The following is a 24535-nucleotide window of genomic DNA, read 5'->3' as shown; positions in this document are numbered from 1 at the left end:
TATCTCTCCAATTTACTAAGATGACAGGGAAAGATAATGGTAAATGTTGGAGGAGATGTGGGAAAACTGGAACACTAATGCATGATTGGTGGAGTTGTGAACTGATCCAACCATTCTGGAGGGCAATCTGAAACTGCGACCAGAGGGCTATCAAACTGTGCATACTCTTTGATTCAACAGTCTCACTATTGGGTCTGTATCCCAAAAAAAGATCATAAAAAAGGGAAAAGGACCCATATGTGCAAATGTGTTTATAGTAGTTCTTTTTGTAGTGGCAAGGAACTGGAAATTGATTGGATGTCCATCAGTTGGAGAATGGCTCAGTAGATCGGGGTATAGGAAGGTAATGGAATATTATTGTTTTATAAGAAACAATGAACAGGCTGATTTCGAAAAAGTCTGGAAAGACCTACATGAATTAATGCTAAATGAAGGGAGCAAACCAGGAGAACATTGTATATAATAACAAGAAGATTATGTGATAATCAGCTGTGATGGACTTCACTCTTCTCAGCACTATGGTGATTCAAGGCAATTCCAATCAACTTGGAATGGAAAATGCCAATCACATCCAGAGAGAGAACTATGGAGACTGAATATGAATTGAAGCATAGTATTTTCACCTTTTTGTTTGTTTGTTTCTTGTGTTTTTTTTTCCACCATTTCTTATAGTATAATAGTAATCTATTACAACTACACAACTTTGAAATTACTCCCTCTGTATATTTGTTTCTTAGAATATAGTTTTAATTTGCCTGTGTTTTTCTCTGTACTTGATAGCAATCAAATGAAAAAGTCTAAAGTTTTGCCTTATCTTTTCAATTAATGCTGTAAGCTATTAAAGCTAAAATGAATTAGAAAAGAAAAAATAAAAAGAGTACCTGAGTGGCCTGAAGGATTCATGAAAGTAGGAATTGCTTGTAATTGACAGGATCTGGGCAACCTTCATGGAAAGAGTGGAATTTGAAGGGTATCTTGAAGAGAGATTTCAACAGAAAGACCTCCCGTCTTTCTATACTATGTTCTACATATGTTCTTTGTTCTACACACATATGATGGAAGACAAAGTCACAGAGGTCTGATGAACTAGAGAAATAATTTGCAATTCATTTGCTGAGCATGGCTAAAAGTCACACTTAAAGAAATGATTTTTGGAAAGACAAGTTGAAGCTAAATTGTGGAAGTCCTTAAATATCAGACTTAGGAACCTACATTTTCTTTGTTAAACAATGAGGAACCAAGAAAGGGTATTTTTCCTTGTGCTTTGCTTTTTTAGGAAGGAAAGGAACCAGACAACTCTTATGCATTAGGAATATCCCTTTGGGCATAGATATGAAGCACATTTGTATGAAGGCCATCTTCAATCATCCTGATGTAGATTTTGCTACTGGACCCAGATGACTGGAAGAGAGAATAAGGTTGGTGACTTTGCATAGCTCTGCCTCATTTAAATCCAATTCACTTGCAAGGGAAGATAGCACATTTGTCATCTCATTGGTCCTCTTTGGAGAACAAAGGACAAAGACATCATTAGTATGATGCACTAACTGAAGATGGAAGGAGGAATTGAGAGCCAGAGAGATTAGTTGGGTTGAAAAATGACTATTCCACCTTACTTCTAATTCTGACCCAAGAAAATCTTTCCCTGTGATCCCTTGATCACTGGCAAAGTTGTAGCTCCAATTCCATTTCCTAGCCCTAGAGCTCTGGACCTGAAATCAGAAAACAGCCTCAGAACCTTACTAGCTAAGTGACCCTGGGCAATTCACTTAACCAGTTTGTTTCAGTTTTCTCATTGATAAAATAGGGATAATATTAGTCCTGACCTCCCAGGATTGTTGTGAGAATCAAATGAGCTAATATTTGCAAGGCATTTTGCAAACTTTAAGATGCTACGTAAATGCTAGCTATTGTTATTGTTCTTATTATCTATTCTTTGTTTTAACTCTTAGCTCAAGTTGAACTGTATTCTTGACTTAGTTTCCCAGATCTCTAAGGAACAAGTCTAGTGGCATCCTGCTCCCAGAAACTTTCTTGTTTCTTCTTTTTGTCTCTCACTCCCCACTTTCCCCATCACCGCACATTAGCAATGTAAATTACATATTCTTAGCACTTAATAAGTCAATTCCAATCACATCAATATAGGTTTTTGGCATTAAAAATGAAACTTAATTAAGTTTTAATCACGTCAGTTTATTTTACAGATGAGGAAATTGAATCCAATGGGATTAAGTGACTTGCTCAGAATAAGCCCCAGAAAGTGAATATTTTAGGATGGATTTGATTCAGGTCTTCCTGATTCCAGATCTGGCAGTCTATCCATGGCACCACCTTGAAGCTCAAACTTCATTTACTAGCAAAGTTTAAGATAAAATCCAGATTTTCTTATTAGCTAATAATGAAGATTATGGACCAAAGGTATGGACTCAGTTATCCCCTTTACATCTAGTAAATGATTAACTAACACATTCTGGAAACATCATTTAGTCCTGTTGTCTGGATTGCCTGGATTTGATCTCCAAAAGTTGGTTTCATTAGAGGAAAAACACTGAATTGGGAGACAAGAGACACAGACCCAATCTGCAAGTTAAGGGGCAAAAGATTTATCATGCTGACAACAGTGGGTTAGTTCCAGAAAGGATTAGCAAAGGACCCAAGAGAAATAAGACAGATTTATAAAACAAAATTGATCAGAGCTTCACCTTACTTATTTGCTAGTTTTATGGCTTACAAATAGATCTGAAGAATGATCTATTCATTACTGTCTCAGAAATGTCATTATCACTGACCAAGAGATTAACCATCTGAAGTTAGTAATGTTTGTAGGACTATTCTAAGGCAGAAGATTTTGAAATCATTGACAGACAGATTGTTAGAACAATAGTATTGTTAGGTCAGAGGGCCTCAGGATCACTAATATATCTTCCCTAAAATCTAAAGAAATAAATATTATTATACTCCTAGGCCAGAGGACTTGGGAGGGAATCTTGGGATCACAGATTTTAAAGCCAGAAAACTTTAGAATCATTTACAGATTGTTAGACCAGAAGCCCCTTAATGACAGGGGACTTCAAAATCATTGCTGTCTCCCCTAGAAGCTATATTTACATCACCAAGAAGAATGGTTCTACTCTGAGTGCTCTCTTGCTCTCTCTAGTTCTCTTAAGTTTGTTTTCCTCTAGGCTTTGAACAATTCATCTTCAAATGACCAGCACTAGATAGCTGTATTGACCAGCTTTAGGGATCTTTCTCAATCCACATCTTCAATCAGCTTAAACCCCTCCCAATGGGATCCTGTAGGTGTCCCAGCTTAGGGATGGGGACATTGGGTTAAGATTTGGGTTAATATTACTGAGAAAGAGACCCCACAAACAATTCAGTTTGATACTTGTCAAATTGTAGAATTATAGAGGCTTAAATAAATATTTGTGTCCTGATAGAGAAAGAATTTTATACAATTACCTATTTTGAAATAATGTTTGATTTGCTACAATGCCTGGATATTTAAAAAACGCAAATCAAAGATTAAGTTGAGAATAGATATAACAGGTATAGCTCTCTTAGGAAGATTTGGAATCAAGTTAAGGACTTAAGGCAAGCAATAGACATCAATGCCTAAGAATTGCTAAAGTACAGTACAAAGAGTCTGGACAAAAAGCAATTTCTATGTCTATGCTATAGGTTGTCCCATGCCCAGATAGTGAATTACCAAAATACTACTAGGTTAATTGCAGTACTTTATTCTACCTATTCTCTTCTGTGAGGGAATAAACCAAGTTATACTAACTCTTTATCTCAGCTCTGGAGATCAATCAGCTCATCTCTCATGGCTGGGTGTGTTGTGCCACAGTTCCCTTTTATTGTCCTCAGTTTCCCTAATTGTCCTGATTCAGTTTCCCTAATTGTCCTTACTCAGTTTGCCTTAATTGTTCTGCCTCAATCCCCCTGGTTGCAACACCACCCTTCCCTCCTAATCATTAGAACTGATATAATTTAGGGCTGGTTACACTAAGATTATAAATTGTAAATCCAGACAAGGAGAAAAACCTTATATCTTAGACATCATGACCCCAGACCTTCCCTACTTATCAAAATTCTGGTGCCTTCCTCTATCCTGTCAGAACTGGATTGATAGTCCATTCCCACTCATGCTCTGACTCTGACCCTGCCTTGGTCTACCAAGCCTTGTGCTTGGAGCCATATGCATATATACTTCATGGGAAATACACATTAGCTGCTGGATGCTTTGGACATCAGCTCTGGGGGCAACATGCCTCCAGCATAATCTCTCCCTCTCAGAATTAAAATATTAAAAAAAGTCTAATCTGTATCTTGCCTCAGTTTTTCTGGCATTACAGGTGAAAGATTCCCAAATATAGGGATTATAGTAACATATGCCTGAGTCTGGAATGTAACTGATTGATGGTGCTTGTTGCATCTTCATTTCAAATAAAACTGCTTCTGATGAATCAGTGACCAAAGACCTAAAAGGATTATCATTATTAGAGTTAAAAATTCTGAGGTAGACACTTTCAAATTGGTTCAATTCATGGTTTAATGGTATTTGGTGATCCAAAGTTATTTATTTTATCATTTGCATATTTGGAGGACTGCTTATGTTATTCCGCCTACTCCCCTGTTTGATCAGATTGATACAAAGGACAATAAAACAGATGCAAATAACAATGATTATTCTAACAAGACAGTCTTGAAGGTTAATGAACTCCAGAGTTTTGGAGGAAAGAAAATCAGGAGAAATCAACAAGAGTAGAGAGAAATATACTGTTTTAGAAGGGGATGTGAGTCTGATTAATGAAGTTTATTAAGAATGATGTGTGTGTGTGTGTGGGGGGGTCTTTAAAGGATTCAAATAAGAGGAGGGATTGAGTGGAACATCTAAATGGTGATCAACTCAGGAAGCATGCAGAACATTTTTGCAAAACATTCACATTCCTAGTGACTACTTATTCTAAATAATTCCTCCCATGACAAACAAGATAATAGAAAGATGAAGTGCCACACCTTCAAAGATCCCTTTTGACCAGACCTTGCTCCCTCTTTAGACCCCATCCCTTGGCGTTGATCAAATACCTTTGTTTCTCAAACTTTTCTCTTGTTGCTGGGGAAAGTTCCCTCCAAGGCTCTGAAGCCCAGACACTGAGAGACAGAGCCAGGGGTAGTTGGGGACCCCTTGTTAGGGTCTAAATAAATTTGCTGAGAACTGCTCACTTTTGCACCCCCTTTCTGATGCCACTTTGGTTAACACTGGGTGTGTCCTTTCTCATGAGAAAGCAATAAATCCTTTTTTGCCTCTCCTAAGTTTCTGATTGATCAATTGAAAGGGTGCAGTGACCATTACCACACACCTCGATTCTCCCCTCAGCAGTGATTCAGATGGTTTCCCCCAACTTCGAGAGAACAGAGTTGAGAATTTTCCAGTCCTAGTGATCTTGACAAGAGAGAATAGGCAACATAATATGAGGGAAAGTGTTGAGGTGAAAAACACTCCAACAATATTAGGGTCCCCCAGGTTGGTGTGACAGGTATAGCAAAAGAATTTGCAAATTCAGTTTGTCTCCAAACTAAGGTACAAATATTTGTTAAAGTGCTGACTAGGGGCTATTTAGCAAAGAATCAGGAGCAAGAAGAAAATTGGACAAAGAAAGAAAAATTAGTTTCTTCAAGTCACTGATATGCTAATTTTATGGCTTAGAGATAAAATTGAGGAGTGGTAGAAGTAGAGTTGCACCCTTCATTAAATTCTATGGCTTAGAAGTAGAATTGAGGAGTATTGAATTCTATGATTTAGAGGTAGAATTGTACCTCACTATTGAATTCTCAGAAACTTTGTTATTACCTGCAGACAGATGGTTATCTGACAGCCAAAACTGTTTGTGATACTCCCAAGGCCAGTTGCCTTAGGGTTATTGCTACATCCTCCTTAGGAGCTCCACCACATCAAAGGGACTAGCATTAATACTATCTAGACCAGAAAGCCAGTAGAATAATGAGTGAGAAATTCTGTTTAAGTTTATCTGCTCTGTCACTACCAACAACTTTAGGTAGTTTTAACTTAATCTGAATCACAAATATATATCATACCATGCAGTGATTAACATTTTTTAATGGACTCTGTCATCCCTCCAAAGCTAAAAATCAATCCAAAAAATTAAAAGGGAAAAAATATTAATTATAATTATAAAAGGGTAAAGAAAGGGTATTTGAACATTATGGCTGAATGAGAAAGCATAGCTACTATCCCTCCATTATCTTAAAAAAAAAAAAAAGAATGCATGAGAATAAAAGAGTAACAACAACAAAGAGTAATAACAACAACAAAATCTTCAGAGAAAATTTAGCAAACCAACAATAAGAAAAATGAGCAAAAACAATGAGAAAAGGAAATTGAGGAAAATTTTTTGAGGAAAAAAAATACTACAGAAATTACCATTAACACCCTCAAAAATAATAACAGCAGAATTGTAAAAACAAACAAACAAACAAAAAAAACACTTCCAAAATGATTCAGAAAAGCCAAAAAAAATTGAAAAGATGAAAAAAATGAGGTTAGAAATTAGGGCTCTTAAGAAATTGTTTTTAAAATAATAGAGTGGAGAATTTTGAGGAAATGGCAGAATCTCTTCAAAGCAATGGTTTCTCTGAAAAAGAGAACAACAGAGATGAAAAATAGACATTACTATAAAAAATAACGGGTAGGATGACTGAATGGGAAAAAGAAATCCCAAAATGTCCTGTTTCAGTTATGGCCTAGAGAGAAAAATAAAAATAACAAAATCTTCCTTGGGTTCTAGTAAAACTTTATGCAATTAGATTAGGCTTGATCTAAACTCAAAATATCTACTATAAATGAATATATGAATGAAAATCATCCTGATTTAGTTTTTTACATGTAAAAATACAGGGAATTGAGAGTTCCAAACTTGATGGAGGGGAGAGAGAGGAGTGGACCTTGAAGTTGTCCTCTTGAAGAGGGGACCCTGAAACTCTAAAAATCCTTGAAGGAGAAAATCTCCTTCAACCCTGCCTCAGTGAGAGATGATAAAGTGGTTTACCTAGGTGGGGCTGGTTGAGTCTTGAGCTAGAGAATTCCAACCCTATTCAAATGTAGATCTTCCATTCAATTCAACTCAAGCTGTACCCAGCCCCATCAAGAGCAACCCCCAGCTTATAGCCAACTTGAGCTGTCCCAACCCCCACTAAGTGATTCAATATAAAAGAGCCAAACTAAAACCCTCTCTTTGCAGCAGTTCCACATGCCAGCCCCATGTATGGCATGCCAAGAGCCTCTGTCCACTATAATATTCTTTCCAGTGCCATCCTTTCTTTACCCTCACCTATTTTCTAACCAGACTTTATGCCTCCCTGTCAGGATTTCTAATCTTACTTCCAATTCCTATAATAAACCTTTTATCAAGCTAGGATTTTAGGTCTGTAAATTCTTTTACAAAGAACCTCTGCACTGCCAAAAGGGAGTCCCCAAAACTCCCTACCCTTGTGCCAAATTCCAAGGGATTGCAGGGGAGCCAAACCTCTCCATTTTGGTTCCCTGAACCCCGAACCTGCCCCTAGACTTTATCATTTAACTCCCTGACTACCAGAAACCCTAATCTTATTTTATTCCCTAAATCTAAACCTTATCATTATCACTCTGATTTTGGGGGGGAATGCTTGAGAAATTCTCCTTGAATCCTCTCTGAGAAAGACCTGCCCCAGGGAATCAAGATAAAGTGGTTTCATTCTGGTATCTTGGTGTCACTAGTTGAGTCCAGGACCCCTACAACTTAGCCGGACTGGAGATCTAGATTTCTATTGACCTCTATTGAGTTGAAAATTGGCTTAACCACTCCCAGTAAGCTGTCCCATTCTACTGGAAATCTAGGACTGGGGGCAGTAATCTCATTCAATTGAAACTTCTATTCAATTCAAAGATCTCAGTCTGATTTGAACTCAAACTGCCTCCAGCCCTTAGCAAAGATTAAAAAAAAGTTTCAAATTCCTTATAAAAAGGGGCAACTTGGGGCATTTTTTTGCAGAGGCCAAACAGCACAATTGCCTTGTCAAGGAACCCTTTTCTCCCCTTGGCATAGGTGCCTGTGAGAACCCCCTGCCCGCTGAGAAGATATTCATTTCAGATTAACCTCTATCTCTCTAACCTATTTCCTTAACAGGACTATATTCCTCTTTACCCCTCTGTTGGGATTTCTCAGCTAGGAACTTTACCTTGCCACTGAGGAAGTCAGTATTCCTAGCAAAGGCTGACTTCTCAGTCCTAAAATTAAACTTCTTTTTGCCAGTCTACTTTTTTGGGTTTGTAAATTCTTTTACAAAGGACTTGCACTGACCAGAAGGGATTCCCACAACTCTATGCCCTGCGTTGAACCTCATCAAACTATTACTCTGAGAATATTCCCAGCTCCAAATTCAAAACTACTTAGTAATGTTTCAGAGCTTCTATACACTGATTCATTCTCCCTTTAGACTAGCAGAATTTATCACATGACTTTTTATGATGGAGAGAACAAAAATAGTGTATTCAATAGATTCTTAAATCTATTCTCTCTAATGTGTGAGAAAGTATTAGTATATATATATATGTATATGTATGTATAATTTTTAAAAACCCATCAAATTACATGTTAACAAATATATCAAATCCAATCACCGAGTGAGTGAATGAATGAATGAAAAATGTGTTAAGCAGTTACCTTGTCCTAGGCATTATGCTTAAGCCTTGAGAATATAAATATAAAAAGTAAAGCATTTCTTGTCTTTGAGGAACTTACATTCTAATAGAGGAAGACAATACAAATAGTAGAATCCTAGGCGAGGTCAAGAGTTTTGTTTTGGGAAGTAACAGGGCTGGTGAGTGTAGTCACAGAGGGATTGTCAAATGTCAAAATCTTTCTAGGAACAATAGTATTTATATGATTACTGTTCTCAAAGCAAGAGATAGAAAGAAAGAGGTGGAGAAGAAAGGCAGTAACAATGTTGCATGCATGATAGAATACAGAAAGATGACTAGAATACAGTGTAGCAGTACTGATCACTGATATATAGTAAACGTTCTCAATGAGGAGGAGATAGTCCCAGAGCAGGAGCTATGGAAATCAGACCTATAGGTGGAGGGTGTCCCAGCAGCATGACATGAAGATGGCCAGATTTCAGTACTGCCTCAAATCCCCTTGCCCACAGAAAGGATTAGGTCTCCCATACAACATATCTGCATGAAACCCAGAATCTTTTCTTAGCAACCATAAGTAAAAGCCCAATGCCTTTCATAGATGGGAAAAGTTTCCTGGGCCATGGCGATACATATCCCCTCAGGGTTAGATGGGATATGACTTGTGGGGCACCCGTGCCTGGTAGCAATTCTTTTTTCTCCCCACTTTCATTTTCTATTTCAGTTTAATCATACTTCCTCTTTTTAAAAGTCCTGCCTAAAAAGATATGCCCTTAGTTTTCATGCCCCATGTACATGTATACCTTTCCAAGCCCTGGAAAATTTCATTCAAGATCATTTTCCTACAAACTCACTCTTTGCCCTCAAAAACTTCTGGGAAATATGGCCCAAGCCTACCAAGACACAGAATTATACCCAAGGAATATATCACCTTGATCCCAAAACATCATAAAATGAGTGGACTAGACTTCTAAAGAGATTCCTTATATCAAATTAGGTAAAGGAAGATTTTGTACCACATTCTTATCTGGACTGGGAAAAGAAAAAATAAAAAAAAAGAATAACAAGTAAATATGAGAAATTTTGAATTGAGTAGAATAGCTGGGCCTGAATGGGGTAGGTTGTTTCAAGGGAGAACCTGTGGGAGACCAGGACCACATTAAAGTAAAGAAACAAACTGCAAAGATTAGGTGCTACTTTAAAAGATAAGGGGGGGCGGGGGAGTACAGTTTAATGAGAAAAATACAATCTTAGCATTTACAACATGAAATATGAATCTATCAAACTCCTAAATGAAATGAAAAGAATGGTAAAATGGACAAGAAAACCCAATAATTTACTGCATATGCATCAGATACACATCTCAAAGACAAAGAATAAAACTGAGGTGACATAAAATGTATTATGCTCTAAGGGATTCCAGAAAAATTAGAATTTGCCATCATGATTTCAAACAAGGATGAGTGTGGTGTTCTCTTCTTTTCTAAAATATGATGGTTCTCTCTGGGTGTAGGTTTCTTGGGGAGGTTTTCTGGAGGCAGCTTTAGTTTCAGTTCCAAGTAATAATCACCTCAAACGCAGCCAGGGATTTAAGTACAATCTTTTATTGTCTCTTGGTTCCGAGAGCTCTTGTTGCTAGTCTTTTGCCTCTGCCAGCTTCTGCCTCTAGCTCAACTCCAACTCCTGGCAATCTTCTGAACTGACTCTCCCCTCTCAATCTTTTCAACTGAACTCTCCTGACTGAGCTCAGCTGTTTTTATGCTCTTTTAGAGGTGTAAACTCAAAGGTTGACTCCTCCTCTAAGAGTGGGATTATGGGAGATGTGAATTTGGATATCTCATACTGAACCCTGAAATCTCCCAAACATGTGAACTAATGTGTGAGCTAATGTGTGAATTCTCAAAGGTGTTAACTTAAGCATTGTTTCTATCAATTCTAGTGACTTAACACCTTGTAAAGATTCTCTTTAATGTGTGAACCAATAACCATTGTTTCTATCAATTCCATTGAGTTAACACTAGGATTTTAACACATGAGAAAAACTTGGACAGACAGACAGACATCGAGAAACAGGGAGATCATATAATGTTTAAAGGTACCATGAACTATGAAGCAAAATCATAAATGTATATGTGTCAAATAGTATAGCTCCTAATTTCTTTTTTAATTTATTTTTTGATTGATAAAAGATGTTTTCATTACTTCCTACTTTCCCCACATTGAAAAAGGAAAAAAAATCAAAAGTCTCATAGTAAATATGCATAATTAAACAAAACAATTCCTATGTTTATCATATTCAAAAATATCACTCTCATTCAGCATTCTGAATTTATCATTTCTCCCTCAAGAAGTAGTATCTAAATTCTTAAAGGAAAAAGAAAACCAAATAGAAAAAAAAATCTGACAGTAATATATTATAAAGGAATCACTATAATTATAATAATTTTTAAGGAATTCAATTTCAAAGCTATATAAATCTAGATGCAAAATAAGCAAGACAAAGACAAGCATGTATATGAAGAATTTTTGATGATATATTTAGATGATATATAGGTATAATAAAAATCATTTTGAAAAATTGGACATTTCTAAATTGGAATATTCAAGAACATGCATATTTCTCAGTATTATCTGATCCATTCACAAAATATTACTTCTGTGGTAAAAAATGTAAAAAGACAAATAGTATTTATAATCCATTAAACCATAAAATGACAATAACTAAAAGAATCAGGAGCAAATGATACATATGGCAATAAATGAAGGAATCAGGAGCAAATGTTACAGTCTTTGGATAATAAATGTAAAGCTGGAAGAGACTTCTGAAGCTATCTAATCCAATCCCCAGACTTTACAAGTGAGGACCAAAAAAACTTAAGTGATTTATGAACACAGGAATTAGCAGTGCAGAATCTGAACCCATTTTCCTTTACATTGCAGTATTTACATTTCCATTATATTGCAGCAAAACTGACAGATTAAATTACATGGACAATTAACTACAAAAATAAATACCAAATTGTCTTGTAAACCAATTAAACCAAATTGTCTTGTCTTGTAAATACCAAAAAATCTTGATAAAACTAGTAAAGGAGAACGAATTGATGTACATTTTTCCACTATCAGTGGAGAATTGTTAATGAGATAGAAGAGCATTTCAGAAATGGGGAACAGACAGATGGAAGGAAAAAAATGGAATATCATATGTGAGAAATAGAAAATAAGCTAGTAATCATATGGATGGAACTCTTTTCAACGAGAGAAAGTACTATGGGGACTGAATGTGGAGCACAATATAAATTTTCACCTTTTTTTGTTGTTGTTTGATCACTTTTTTTCTTTTTCATTTTTTTTCTTTTGGATTTAATTTTTCTTACACAGCATGATAAATGTGGAAATATGTTTTGAAGGACTGCACATGTTTAACATATATTGAATTACTTGCTGTCTAGGGGAAGGCAGTGAGGGGAAGGGAGGGAAAAAAATTTGGAACACAAGGTTTTGCAAGAATGAATATTGAAAACTATATTTGTGTGTATTTTGAAAATAAAAAGTTATTATTTTAAAAAAGACTCAATCATAGTGTGTGTGTGTATGTGTGTGTACATATGTAGGTGTAGGGGGGGGTCAGAGGGAAGTGATACACTAAAATACTAGGAAGAAAGGAAGAGGCTATGTTATGAAGGTCTTTAAATACTAAACTATACAAAGCAAAACAAAAAAATCAGAGGACACTAGGAATATATTACCCTAGTATGACTGGGGAAGAATTTTTAATTTAATTTTAAAGTTTTTTTCATCCACAAAACTTTGTCTTCTCTCCCACCCACCCCAACCAGCTCTTAACAATAATGAAAAAAAAAGAGAGAACCCCTGTTACAAGCATGTATAATCAAGCAAAACAAATTTCCACTTTGGCAATGTCCCAAAAGAAATGTGTATACATTTATTATATACACACTTCTACATACATGCATACATGTAAGTACATATGCATGCATATTATATATGTGAAATATATAATATGAATATGTGAATGAATATAATATAATTATAGTTTATTTCATTTGAATTTATTTTATTATTCATTTATGGAATAAAACAGGTATTTCCATAACACAGAATAATGGGGAGGGGTGAGAATTGCATATGAAACTACAAAAAAAATTTATTTTTTCCCTTATTTTCCTTTTTTTATAATGTTTTAAATATTTTTATAAACATATATAAGTATATTTATATAATCATTAAATATATTTAAATGTATATTATGTAAATATAATTTATAAATTTTATTATACTGTATATTTAAATTACATATTTAGATAAATTTAAAATGTGGATATATATGACTGTATTTAATAATATATAAATATATTTGCTATGTATATTAGTATATTTAATAATATATAACTACTTATAAATATATACCAAATGTATCTAATATATGAACTTGGGATCATGTCATTATTATTATTATTATTACAATATTATTATTACCATTATGATTACAGTTATTGCATTTATATAGTACTTTAAGATTTTCAAAAAGCTTTATATACACTTTAACTCATTTTATCATTATATGAGGATTATTTGAAAGAAGTAGAGATGTTTAGCCTGGAGAAAAAAAGACTTATTAGGGACATAATAACTATTTCCAAGTATTTGAAGGTCTGTCATCTGAAAAGCACTTCAACTTGTCCTCCTTTATCCCACTGGGCAAAATTGGGAACAAATGAGTAAAAGATGCAGAGACGAAGATTGATATAAAGAACACCTAAAAATCAGGACTATCTGGAAGTGTGATGGGCAACTTGAAAAGGTAGAGAGGCTCTCTTTTACCACCTCATGTGATATCTTCAGTAAAGGTGGGATGATTTCATTGGGGAGGTGTTGGAGACAAGATTCTTGGTCCAGTACAGGTTATACTACGTAGTTTTCTACTTTTTTCAACTTTTTTTCAACTCTGAAATTCCATGTTTAGATGATCTCAGGGTTCTTTCCAATTCTAATATCCTATGAGTCTACTATTATTCTAAATTTTCCTCTACAACCCAAACTCTATTGTTTCACTTTCATTTGCATTTTGATTCCAGTTCTCCCTTTTGTCACAGTGAACCATATTCCAAATTTTGTAAAGCATAAGAATCATAGAATGTTATCACTTCCTAGAGATTTAAAGTTTATCTCATCCAGGGTTCTTATTCTGAGGTATGAAATTTGTGGATAGATTTCAAGGGATCTATGAACTTGGAGGGGGGAAATTCCATCTTTATTTTCACCAGTTTTTGAGATTTGGCATTTCCTTCAGTTATTTAAAAATATCCTAAGGAGGGGTCTGCCCAAAGGTTTCACTAGATTGTCAAAGGAATCCATAACACACCAAAAAAAGTAAGACCCCTTAACCCAGTCCAACCTTTTACTTTATAGATTGGGGAAATGATTATTTGCATAAAGCCAGAACCTAAAGTCAAAGATCGTAAGACTTAGAACTAGAAGGAACCTTAGAGATCACCTAGTTCATCACCTTCCCTCCATTTCATAGATGAGAAAACTGACTACTAGAGAGGTTAAGTGTTTGCAAAAGGCATAAAACCAGTAATATAAACAGTAATGTAGAACCTAAGTGTTCTGACTCTAAATTCTGAATTTTTCCCATCATACCAGATTAGCCTTCTCTGCATGTCCTCATGTGGCAAATGACATTTGCCCCTCAATTATATCTCTATACATTCCAAAACATCCCATTTGGAAGCCCAAATCAGAGTGATCACCTAGGACATTATCAAAAGAGAAGGAAACTTTAAATATAACTTCCATATTGGGGTAGAGAAGACTTCCTTATTTGTTCAGAAATAGTTACATTCAAATTTGTCCCCAGAATCAAGCTGCCTTGAGGGCAGAGTAGGTAACTACTGACTTTTGTGACCTCAAGTGCCTCATTCAGAAATAGCTGTGGAATATTATTTCTAGACTTCTCACTATCACTCTTAGATTTTGGCTAAGGCATTGAAAGTTACTTCACCAGTGACACTTTTTCTCTGAGGGGAGAAACTTGTGAAATAATTTTCAGCTATTAACAGCAGAACACTAATTATGGAAATAGTCTCTTAGCAGCAACCTGAGAAAATGGAATCAAAGCTTATAAACAAGAAATAGGAGTGTGTCTTCTTAGGCATCTCTCCTCCTCTGAAAAGGACAGTGGAGAAGTGAAGGCAAACAGCTGACTTTAGAATCACAATCTTTCAGAATTACTCCCACACTCCCAAACGTTAAAAACAACCATACTTAGCTATTAACTCTATGAAGTGGGAGTAAAAGACAAAGGGAGAGCTGAGAGGATTAGAGTGACTGTAACACTCTAACTCTGAACCAGGGCAGCTGGATTAAAAACAAAAGGGATAGGAATTTGGGAAAATAATTGTTACATGGAATTTTTCTTTCAAATTGAATCTACTCTATTAATATTAATAAACCTGCCAAAATAAGAATATCCAATCCAAGAAGCAGTATCCATTATGTGCAAAGCAAAGAGAAAATGAAATAATCGCTGACCTCAGGTAATTTATATTCTACTAATAGCTGATAGTTATATAAATAAATAAATAAAGCTATTGTTATAGCTATAATAATAGCTAGCATTTATAGAGTATTTCAAAGTTTGCAAAGAACTTTACAAATAACATTTCATTTTATTTTCCAAACAACTCTGGGGGACAGGTGCTATTATTATCCCCATCTAATAGAGGAAGAAACCTTTTCTGCTACCTTCTATATGTTGTTTTTCTCATTAGAAAGTAAGCTTGCCTGACATTGCAAGTAAAATGCTTCATAAAACTTAAAGTGATTTCTCGTAGTGATTTCATCCTGGATTGATAGCACACATTGGGATAGAATCCATTCAAAATTTCAGCTCACAGATTTCCTCAGAGGTTTCCATTTATTAGAACCATTTAAGTGATAAGATGAATTTACAACAAAAAATGTTTAAATAACATAGAGGAAGAAATCATTATGAAAGCTCTGCCCTAAATACAGGGATACACTCTTCCATGGATTTTCACAGCACCCCCTCTCCCAGTTCCTTACTGTAAGTCTACTCCCCCACCCCTCCTGCTTCCTCTTCTCTCTGGGGGAAAAATCCTTCTAGTCTCCATTTAAGGAGGACCTCTAGCAGTTATCTCATTACTAAGAAGGCTGGACTCTGGGACTTCTCTATTTTGCCCCAGAAACCTCTTCAACTTGGAATATCACTTTAATTCAAGAAACCAAACTTTAAAAGTATCTTTTGTCTTTGTGGCCCCTTCCTCTGATTGAAGAGCTCCTCCAATTCTTCATTTATTTTTAGGCTGCACTCTGACTTCACCATACTCTAGTTGCTGGGCATTTTCATGCCCCTCCCTTTCAACTTTCTTTAATATATTATCTTCCTTCACTGCAATATAATTTCCTCAGAGCAAGAAGTGTCTCTTTTTTTTTTTGAGGGGGAAAAGTCTGTATTAATATTCCAGGGGCTTAATAAATATTTGTTGATTGATTGATACATAAAACATTAACTTGGAAAGGGACCAGGCTGTTGTACTGCTTCCCAGATTACTTTTCTGCCTCCACAATAGGGAGAGATGGAGGAGAGTTCAATAGGATTAGGAGGTAGGAGACCTTGTTGCAGGTCTCATTATGGTCTGAGAATCTCAGGAGAGGAATTGTAAACTGAAGTTTGCTGTGTTTCTTAGGATAGGAAGCAGAGCTGAGGGGGAAAACTTGCATGAGCCAAATCCCCTATCCTATCTCCCAGCACCTCCTACAGTGTTAATATAATCTTATCTGTTCTACCACAGGATCTGATCTGATAATAGATATTATACAAGTCAAAATACTGAAAACCAGAGATTGACTAGTAAAATGGTAAAACCTTTTTCATTCATGGCAAGACATACTGATTAGTTCTGTTTTTGAGATTCTCTTGTTCAAAAAATAGTCTATATACATGTGGGCCATATTTTTCCTAGCTCTCCTATGGGCTTTGGGACTCCATGATGATGCCATTGACTAATGATTCCATTATAGGAAAGATAATTTTCTGAGATTGTTCTTGAAAATCCAGGAATCATTATGATAGATTATCTGCAATTGTTTGTGTGTATGTGTGTATTTTCCCTCTTAATTATATATGTATGGCATTATTGGTGGAGTTGTGAACTGATCCAACCATTCTGGAGAGCAATTTAGAACCATGCCCAAAAGGACTATAAAATTATGCATACTTTGATCCAGCAATGTTTCTACTGGGTCTATATCCCAAAGAGATCATAAAAAATGTTTGTGGCAACTCTTTTTGTAGTGGTAAGGAATTGGAAACAGAGTGGATGTCCATCAGTTGGGGAATGGCCGAGTAAGTTATAGATATAAATGTTTTTTTTTTTTAATTTAATAGCCTTTTATTTACAAGTTATATGCATGGGTAACTTTACAGCATTAACAATTGCCAAACCTCTTGTTCCAATTTTTCACCTCTTACCCCCCACCCCCTCCCCCAGATGGCAGGATAACCAGTAGATGTTAAATATATTAAAATATAAATTAGATACACAATAAGTATACATGACCAAACCGTTATTTTGCTGTACAAAAAGAATCAGACTCTGAAATATTACAATTAGCTTGTGAAGGAAATCAAAAATGCAGGTGGGCATAAATATAGGGATTGGGAATTCAATGTAATGGTTTTTAGTCATAGATATAAATGTTATAGAATATTATTATTCTAGAAGAAACAATCAACAGGATGATTTTGAAGAGGCCTGGAGAGACTTATATGAATTGATGCTAAGTGAAGTGAGTAGAAGAAAAGAACAACAACATTTTGTGATGATCAACTGTGATGGACTTGGCTCTTCAGTATTGAGGTGTTTCAGGCAAATTCTAACAGACTTGTGATAGAAAGAGCCATCTGTGTCCAGAGAGAGGACTATAGGGATTGTGGAAATATGTATATGAAGAATCTTAGATTATTTGCTGTCTAGGGGAAGAAGTGAGGGAAAAGAGTAAGAAAAACTTGAAACACAAGTTTTTACAAGGGTGAATGTTGAAAACTATCTTTGCATATATTTTGAAAACACAAAGCTATTATTTTTTAAATTATGTATTTATTGTCATAAGTACTTATTCTCTCCCTTCCCCTCCTCCCATTGAATTTTTTTTTTTTTAAAAAGATGGTGTCCATCATTTGTAGAACAAAATCCACAACTATTTAGAATTGGATCTTGCAATACTGATTAAAGGCAAGAACTGTAATTTCTCTGAACCTTGTAGAACCTGGAATAAGAAGATAGTGTGGTTCAGTAGAAAGATCATTGGCATCCAATTTTGTTGTTGTTGATTGGTTTTGCTAATTTCTCGCTTCTCCCTCATTCTTCTTTAAGGGTACATATATCATAAATCATGATTCTCTGGGAAGGGAGAAAAGCTACAGGAAAAAATGTAGGTTATAGAAAAAATAAAAGATATTAATTAAAACCTACTTTAAAAAAAAAGAAAACACTAACTCTGAAATCAGAAGAGCCAGGTCACCTGTATGATCTTTCACAAGTGGCTTCACCTCCCTGGCCTCCTTTTACTCATCTGTAAAAAGAAGTTGGCCTATAAGGGCTCTGGTGTTCTTTTCAGCTCTAGATCTATGGCTCTATGGTAGATTAGGAGAGATAGACCTGCTTAGTCTTCCCAGAGCAGGTTCTGTATTGTACAAAAACAGTTTATCCTCAACCTCATAGCAGAAGACTGGACTTAGAGGTAGCCAGAACAAGAAGTTCCCTAGGCAATAAGATTTGAGAAATTTAGAAAGGTTCTTTATCCCTTTCAAGGAAGCTAAATCTGGGTCTTGCTAGCATCAAAGCCTAAAGTTGACATCTTCTTAATCATTCCATTAAGTCCTAACTAAACTGCAAATGTTTTAACTGATATCAACCCACTGGCAATCATTATAAATGATATTTCAGTGCCTCGAGTCCTTATTAAACTGCAAATATTTTATCTGTTAGGGGAACATATTCACTTACTAACACTAATACTATTTATATATAATTTACATTTAATTCACATCTTCTAGAGTTCTTACATGCCAGTTCTATTTAGCATGTGAAGAAACTAGAATGTTCCAGTGGGAAAATGGTTGGAAGAGACATGTTTTATTGTGTCCTACATCCAAGCTGGTCAGTGTAAATCCCAAGACTGGGATCCATGATATAGTAAAGTACCTGTGTTTAAAGTCAACAGCATCAAAGCTCAAATTCTTTTATCATTTGCCATTTACTACTAGTTGTGGGATACTGGCCAAATCACTTCCAGTCTGACTTTGAGTTTCTTCATCTGTTACAAAGTAATGTTTACCCTATCACACTGGGTTGTTCTAAGTAGTTGGAGTAGTTGGAGTAGTTGGAGTCTTTGAGATTCACTCATCCCTTTTCTGACCTGTGAAAAATGTGTATTGTTACTAAGTTAAATAATGAAATCAAAAATGCAAAGGAAAGAGGAACCTACTTGGAGCAAAAGATCACCACAGAGGTAGGACAGAATGCTTTCTTCTCTCATCCCAAGCAATCTTTTGCTGACAGGTGGGCATTTCCACTGAGCAGAATGACTAAGGATACAATTTCAGGGAGCAAGAGAATGAAAAGTACACAGGAAACCCCCTGATGTCATGACATCAGTGTCATATTTTTAGTAATCTTCCCTGTCTACAAAATGTCATCCTGAAGAGATCTCCTTCCCAGAGACTACATAAACACACACACACACACACACACACACACACACACACAATCACTAACATTAAGAGAAATGCAATCAAAAAAACCCAGATTTTTCTACTTCACATTCAGCAAATTGTCAAAGATGACAAAAAAATATAAATCAGTCAGTTTTAGAAGAACTGTAAAATCTAGGCACATTTTGGAATTATTCTATTTTAAAAAGTGACTAAAATAGACATACCTTTTGATTCAAAGTTCCTCACTAAACTTATACCCCAAGAAGATCAAAGATATTCAAAGAAAAACATCCCATTATGCCAAAATATTTATAACAGCACTTTTGTGGTGGCAAAGAATGAAAAACAAAGAAAACACTCATTGAAGATGCTTATTGGAGAATGGCTAAACAAGTTATAATGTATGTGTATAAAATGTCAAATAATGTATAATGTATAAAATGTATAAGATGTATGTATTATAATATATAAAAATGGCAAATATGATAAATTCAGAGAAACATGGAAATCCTTACATAAAGTGATGCAAAGTAAGCAGAGCCAAGAAAACAATATGAACAATGCTGACAGTAATATAAATATTACAGTATTATAGTAATATAAATTAGACAGTAATATAAATTAGAAAGAGCACTCACCAGAAAACCATCAAGACAAATGCTGCAAAATTACAAAGAGCAAGATTTGCCCCAAAAGGAGAAAATATAAGAGAATAACATTCAGTTTTCCTTTAATACAGGTAAGGATCCATGCAAGTGGCAAAATATTGCATAAGTTGACAGATTTGTTTTTTAATGTAATGATTGGTTTTGCTGATTTTTTCCTTCTTCCTTTTATTTTATTTTTTAAGTTTTTGTTATAGGATAAGATAGATTTCTATATCCAATTTAATGTGTATGTTATTCTCTCTTACTCTGATAAAAGAAAGGTTCACTCACTTTCCTTCCCCTCTCTCTTTACAAAAGAGTTTTTTTTTGACTCTTTTATGGCAAATAATTTATGCCTACCGCTCCATTTCCCTTTCTCCCATTACATTCCTTTCTCATCCCTTTATTCTATTTTTTAATTTAAAAAATAAAAAATAAAACTTTTTTTTAAATCATAAAGCATAGCTTTCAGGAAAAGAGGAAGAGGAAGAATATGAGGGGATGAGGGAGAAATTGGCAATGTAAAAATAAAAGATGAGGACAAGAGGACCTGAGTACAAATCCAATTTCAGACACTTATCAGGTCTTTGACCCTGGGCAAGTAACTTAAACCCTATTTGCCTCAGTTTCTCAACTGTACAATAGGGACATACTGGAGAAAAGAGGAAAACAAGAAAACTTTGTCCATAGTTCACAAAGAGTCCAGACATGACTGAAAGACTCAACAACAACAAATAAAAGATATTGATCAAAATTTATATTCAAATAAATGACAAATATGAAGAATTCTGAGAAGCAATGGAAAAGTTAAGTAGAAGCAAGAAAGCAATATAGGCAGTAGTTACAATAATATGAACTTTTAAAAAATGAACTGACCATTATGTAAGTATAATGACCAAGCAAGCATAGTTGTAGAAAACAGATGAGAAAATGTACCTCCCCCTCTTTATGAGCTATAACCATAGGATATTACATAAACTCTTAGCAAACATGGTTCAATATAGGAATCACAGATATAGAGGCAGAATATACCTTAGAGGCCATCCACTACAATGCCCTGATTTTGCAGATGAGGAAACAGACACAGAAAGATAAATTGATTTGCCCCAGGTTACACATGTAGCAAGAAGCAGGCTTGAGATTTAAACTAGATCTGGGATTTAATGAAATTCCTCTAACTCCACAATCCAGTATCCTTTCTACCATATCATGTAATCTCCTTAGTTTTGCTGAGCTGTTTTTCCCTCCTCTTTGCTAATTTTTGTTACAGGGATAGCTTCCTAGGTAGGATATTTACCATAGACTATCAAAGGTGTAAGAGCCTTCATAAATCACCTTGCCCAAACTCCATATTTTATAAATCAATCAAGCAACAAATATTTAGTTTTGTTATCAATAGTATTTTCTTTTCCAAATATGTGTCAAAGTTTTCAACATTTATTTTTGTAAAATTTTGTGTTCTAAATTTTTCTGCCTCCCTCCTTTACTCCCCCCCCCCAATAAGACAGCAATTAATCTGACATAAGTTAAATATTAAGCAATAAATACTTATTAAGTACCTACTATGTGTTATAGAGGTGATGTTAAGTGCTAAGGATATAAAAAAAAGTAAAAAGATAATCTTACTATCTAATGATTAGAAAGAATTATAGGTTTACAATTCTGATGGACTTGGCTCTTTTCAACAATGAGGTGATTCAGATCAGTTCCAGTGGACTTGTGATGGAGAGCCATCTGCATCTAGAAAGAGAACTATGGGGACTGAATGTGGATCACAATATAGCATTTTCTCTTTTTTTGTTGTTTGCTTGCTTTTTGTTTTTTCTCATTTTTTCCCTTTTTGATCTGATTTTTCTTGTGCTACAAAATGATTATGGAAATATGTATAGAAGAATTGCACATGTTCAACATATATTGGATTACTTGCCATCTAAAGGAGAAGGTGGGGGGAAGGGAGGGAGAAAAGATTTGAAACATAAAGTTTTGCAGGGGTGAATGCTGAAAACTATCTCTGCCTATATTTTGAAAATAAAAAGCTTAAAAAAAGAATTGTAGATTTAGAAGTAAAAAATACCTTAGAGATTTTTAAGCTTTTTCTATTCATGACCCCTTTTCACTTGAGAAATTTTTACATGACTCCACATATATAGATATGTAAAATATATTTTAAAAAAATCTACTGATACTAAATCATAATGTTGCGGCCCTCACATTGTTATGAGACTTCATATGGATTTCTGTTTGGGAAGATGGAATTTAGAGATTAGATTAAGAAATGGATGTAGTATAAAAGCAAAAGATATCCATTTTCAAAAGAACATTTAAAAAATAAAGTTTAAAAATAAAATAATACTGAAGGGAGGTAGTAAGGGATGGCATTATAGAGAAAGGCAAATGAATTTAGTCAGGAAACCTAGATTTAAATCTAAGTTCTGCTATTTGTTAACTGATGAGGTTAGTCACCAAGACTAATAAATAGAAATAAATTTGGGAGAGCAATATATTATAAAATATTATATAAAAGTTTGTGACATGGAACAACCATGACAAGTCATCTCACAGATTACAAAGGAGTGCTATTTATTATGTAAATTAACACAGGAGTTAGGAAGGAAAGAGTTGTAACAATTAATAAGGGTAAAGGCAAGCTCCCTCACAATTAACCAGAAGAAAGACTCCATTAAAGGAAAACACCATGAGATGGGAGTATACCATTGACTGGCAGGCTAATAATAATGGTATCTTTTTCCTCGTTATACCTATAACGAGGAAAAAGATACCATGAGACCACGGACATGAGGAAATGAGAAGATACTATGAGGTAAGACATCAAGATGGGCTGAATCTTTTTAGGCTTTAGCAAAGATCTACTCCAGAAGCAGATATATATAGGACAAATATAACCTTCAGGGTTTGATAATATAATTTGGCTTTCTGATTGGATAAGTAAAGGTGGGGTTTCTAGAGACCCCCCCACTTGGGGTGGAACTGTAATGAAAGTATACTTGAACAAAAAGCCTACTTAAGGCTGAGAGATCCTATCAGTATCCTTCGTGCTCACCCCAAGGAGTGTAATTATCAGTGCTTCAGGTTTTCCTTGTTAATGCCCACTTAACTATCCAGGACCTCATAGCTAACAGTAAGTTAATTTACTACTTTAGACCTCACTTTATTCATCTATAAAATGAGGAGGACTTGTTAGATGGTCTCTAACATACATTCCACCCTGTGATTCTTTATTACCATTCCATTGTAAGTTCTTTGAGGGCAGAAATTGTCTTTTTTTTTAAACTTCCTAGCACTTAACACTGTATCTAGGTCCTATAGCACATAGTAAATGCTTAATATATGTTTATTGCTTGCTTGTTTGAGCTATAAAACATAGAGTTTGGAGGAGGTAACTTTAATAGTCCAAGATAAGTATTGTTAAGCACTTCTCTGTGAAAGGTAGATGATTTTTCAGATACCAAATAAAGAAAAGAAACTAATATGGTTCTCTTCTGGCAGGCACATTCAGCCCTAGATATTCCCAGACTCTGAGTATAGGCCCTGGGGGTGGTGAGTTCTTTGAGTTCTAGGGAGAAACTGGAGAAACCATCAGTGAAAGAATGTTCTCATTTACTCTTTTGCCCTAACCACTAGAAAACTTCCTCCAGTGGGTGTGGTGAGAAGGGAGAGGAGGGGGATCAGTGTGGTCAGAACTGTTACCTACCGGTTTCTGCACTATCCCAGAGATGGGACTTTTTTTCTTTTACCCACTCAAATAAACTGAAAAGATCTTTTCAAAGGGTAAATCACATTTCTCAAGAGCTGAGAGGGTTTGATGTCAGTCTTTCTACTCTAAAGTTCCTGAACATGATGGTGCTTTCCTTATACACTTTATTTTCCCTAACCTACCTCATAGAGAACCAAGCAAGAAAATTTAGGCAAAAAAACTTTAAAAACATTAAAAGGCTATATAAATATAAGTCAACATTATTAATGCTATTATTGGTTAATTAAGAGATAATTACTACTGCTAATAATAGCAAATGAGAATTGTGAATAATAAAGTGGATCACCACCCAAATAGAAATCTCTCCCAAGGCAGCCAGCTGCAATGGAATTATAGCTACTAGATCTAGTAACAGAGGACCTAACTTCTAACTATATCTCTGCTAATTACTAGCTCTATGCAAATCTCTTTAAATTCCCTGGACCTCAGTTTCCTCATCTGTAAAATAAAAGTTTTGGACTAAGGACTATGGACAACTTCTAAATGAGTCCAGATATCTTTTTCAGTCCTCAAGTTGAAACTTCCTTTCATTTATCCCCTGATGTTCTTTGGTCTTACTTCCTTCCCTTCCTGAATACTCTTCATATAATTTCTCTGTAAAATCCACTGACCTTTCACTTAGGCCCCCTCAAACCCACAAATTT

General features: G+C 35.1%; 1 protein-coding gene across 2 annotated transcripts in view; it reads right to left on the bottom strand.

The window, feature by feature from the left end:
• CD86 (CD86 molecule) overlaps positions 1–24535 on the bottom strand; it is a 79518-nt gene that overhangs the window by 35662 nt on the left and 19321 nt on the right. The window contains exon 1 of one of the 2 annotated variants that reach the window (XM_031959730.1): positions 882–960. The exons of the other annotated variant lie outside the window; for it this stretch is intronic. The gene's annotated coding sequence lies outside the window, so the exon portion shown is untranslated. Of the gene's footprint in view, positions 1–881; positions 961–24535 lie in introns of those variants that run through there. 2 annotated transcript variants of the gene reach the window in all.

This window comes from Sarcophilus harrisii, chromosome 3, assembly GCF_902635505.1.
Source record: "Sarcophilus harrisii chromosome 3, mSarHar1.11, whole genome shotgun sequence".
Classification (NCBI taxonomy): Eukaryota; Metazoa; Chordata; class Mammalia; order Dasyuromorphia; family Dasyuridae; genus Sarcophilus; species Sarcophilus harrisii.
This window is presented reverse-complemented; position numbering and strand designations above follow the sequence as displayed.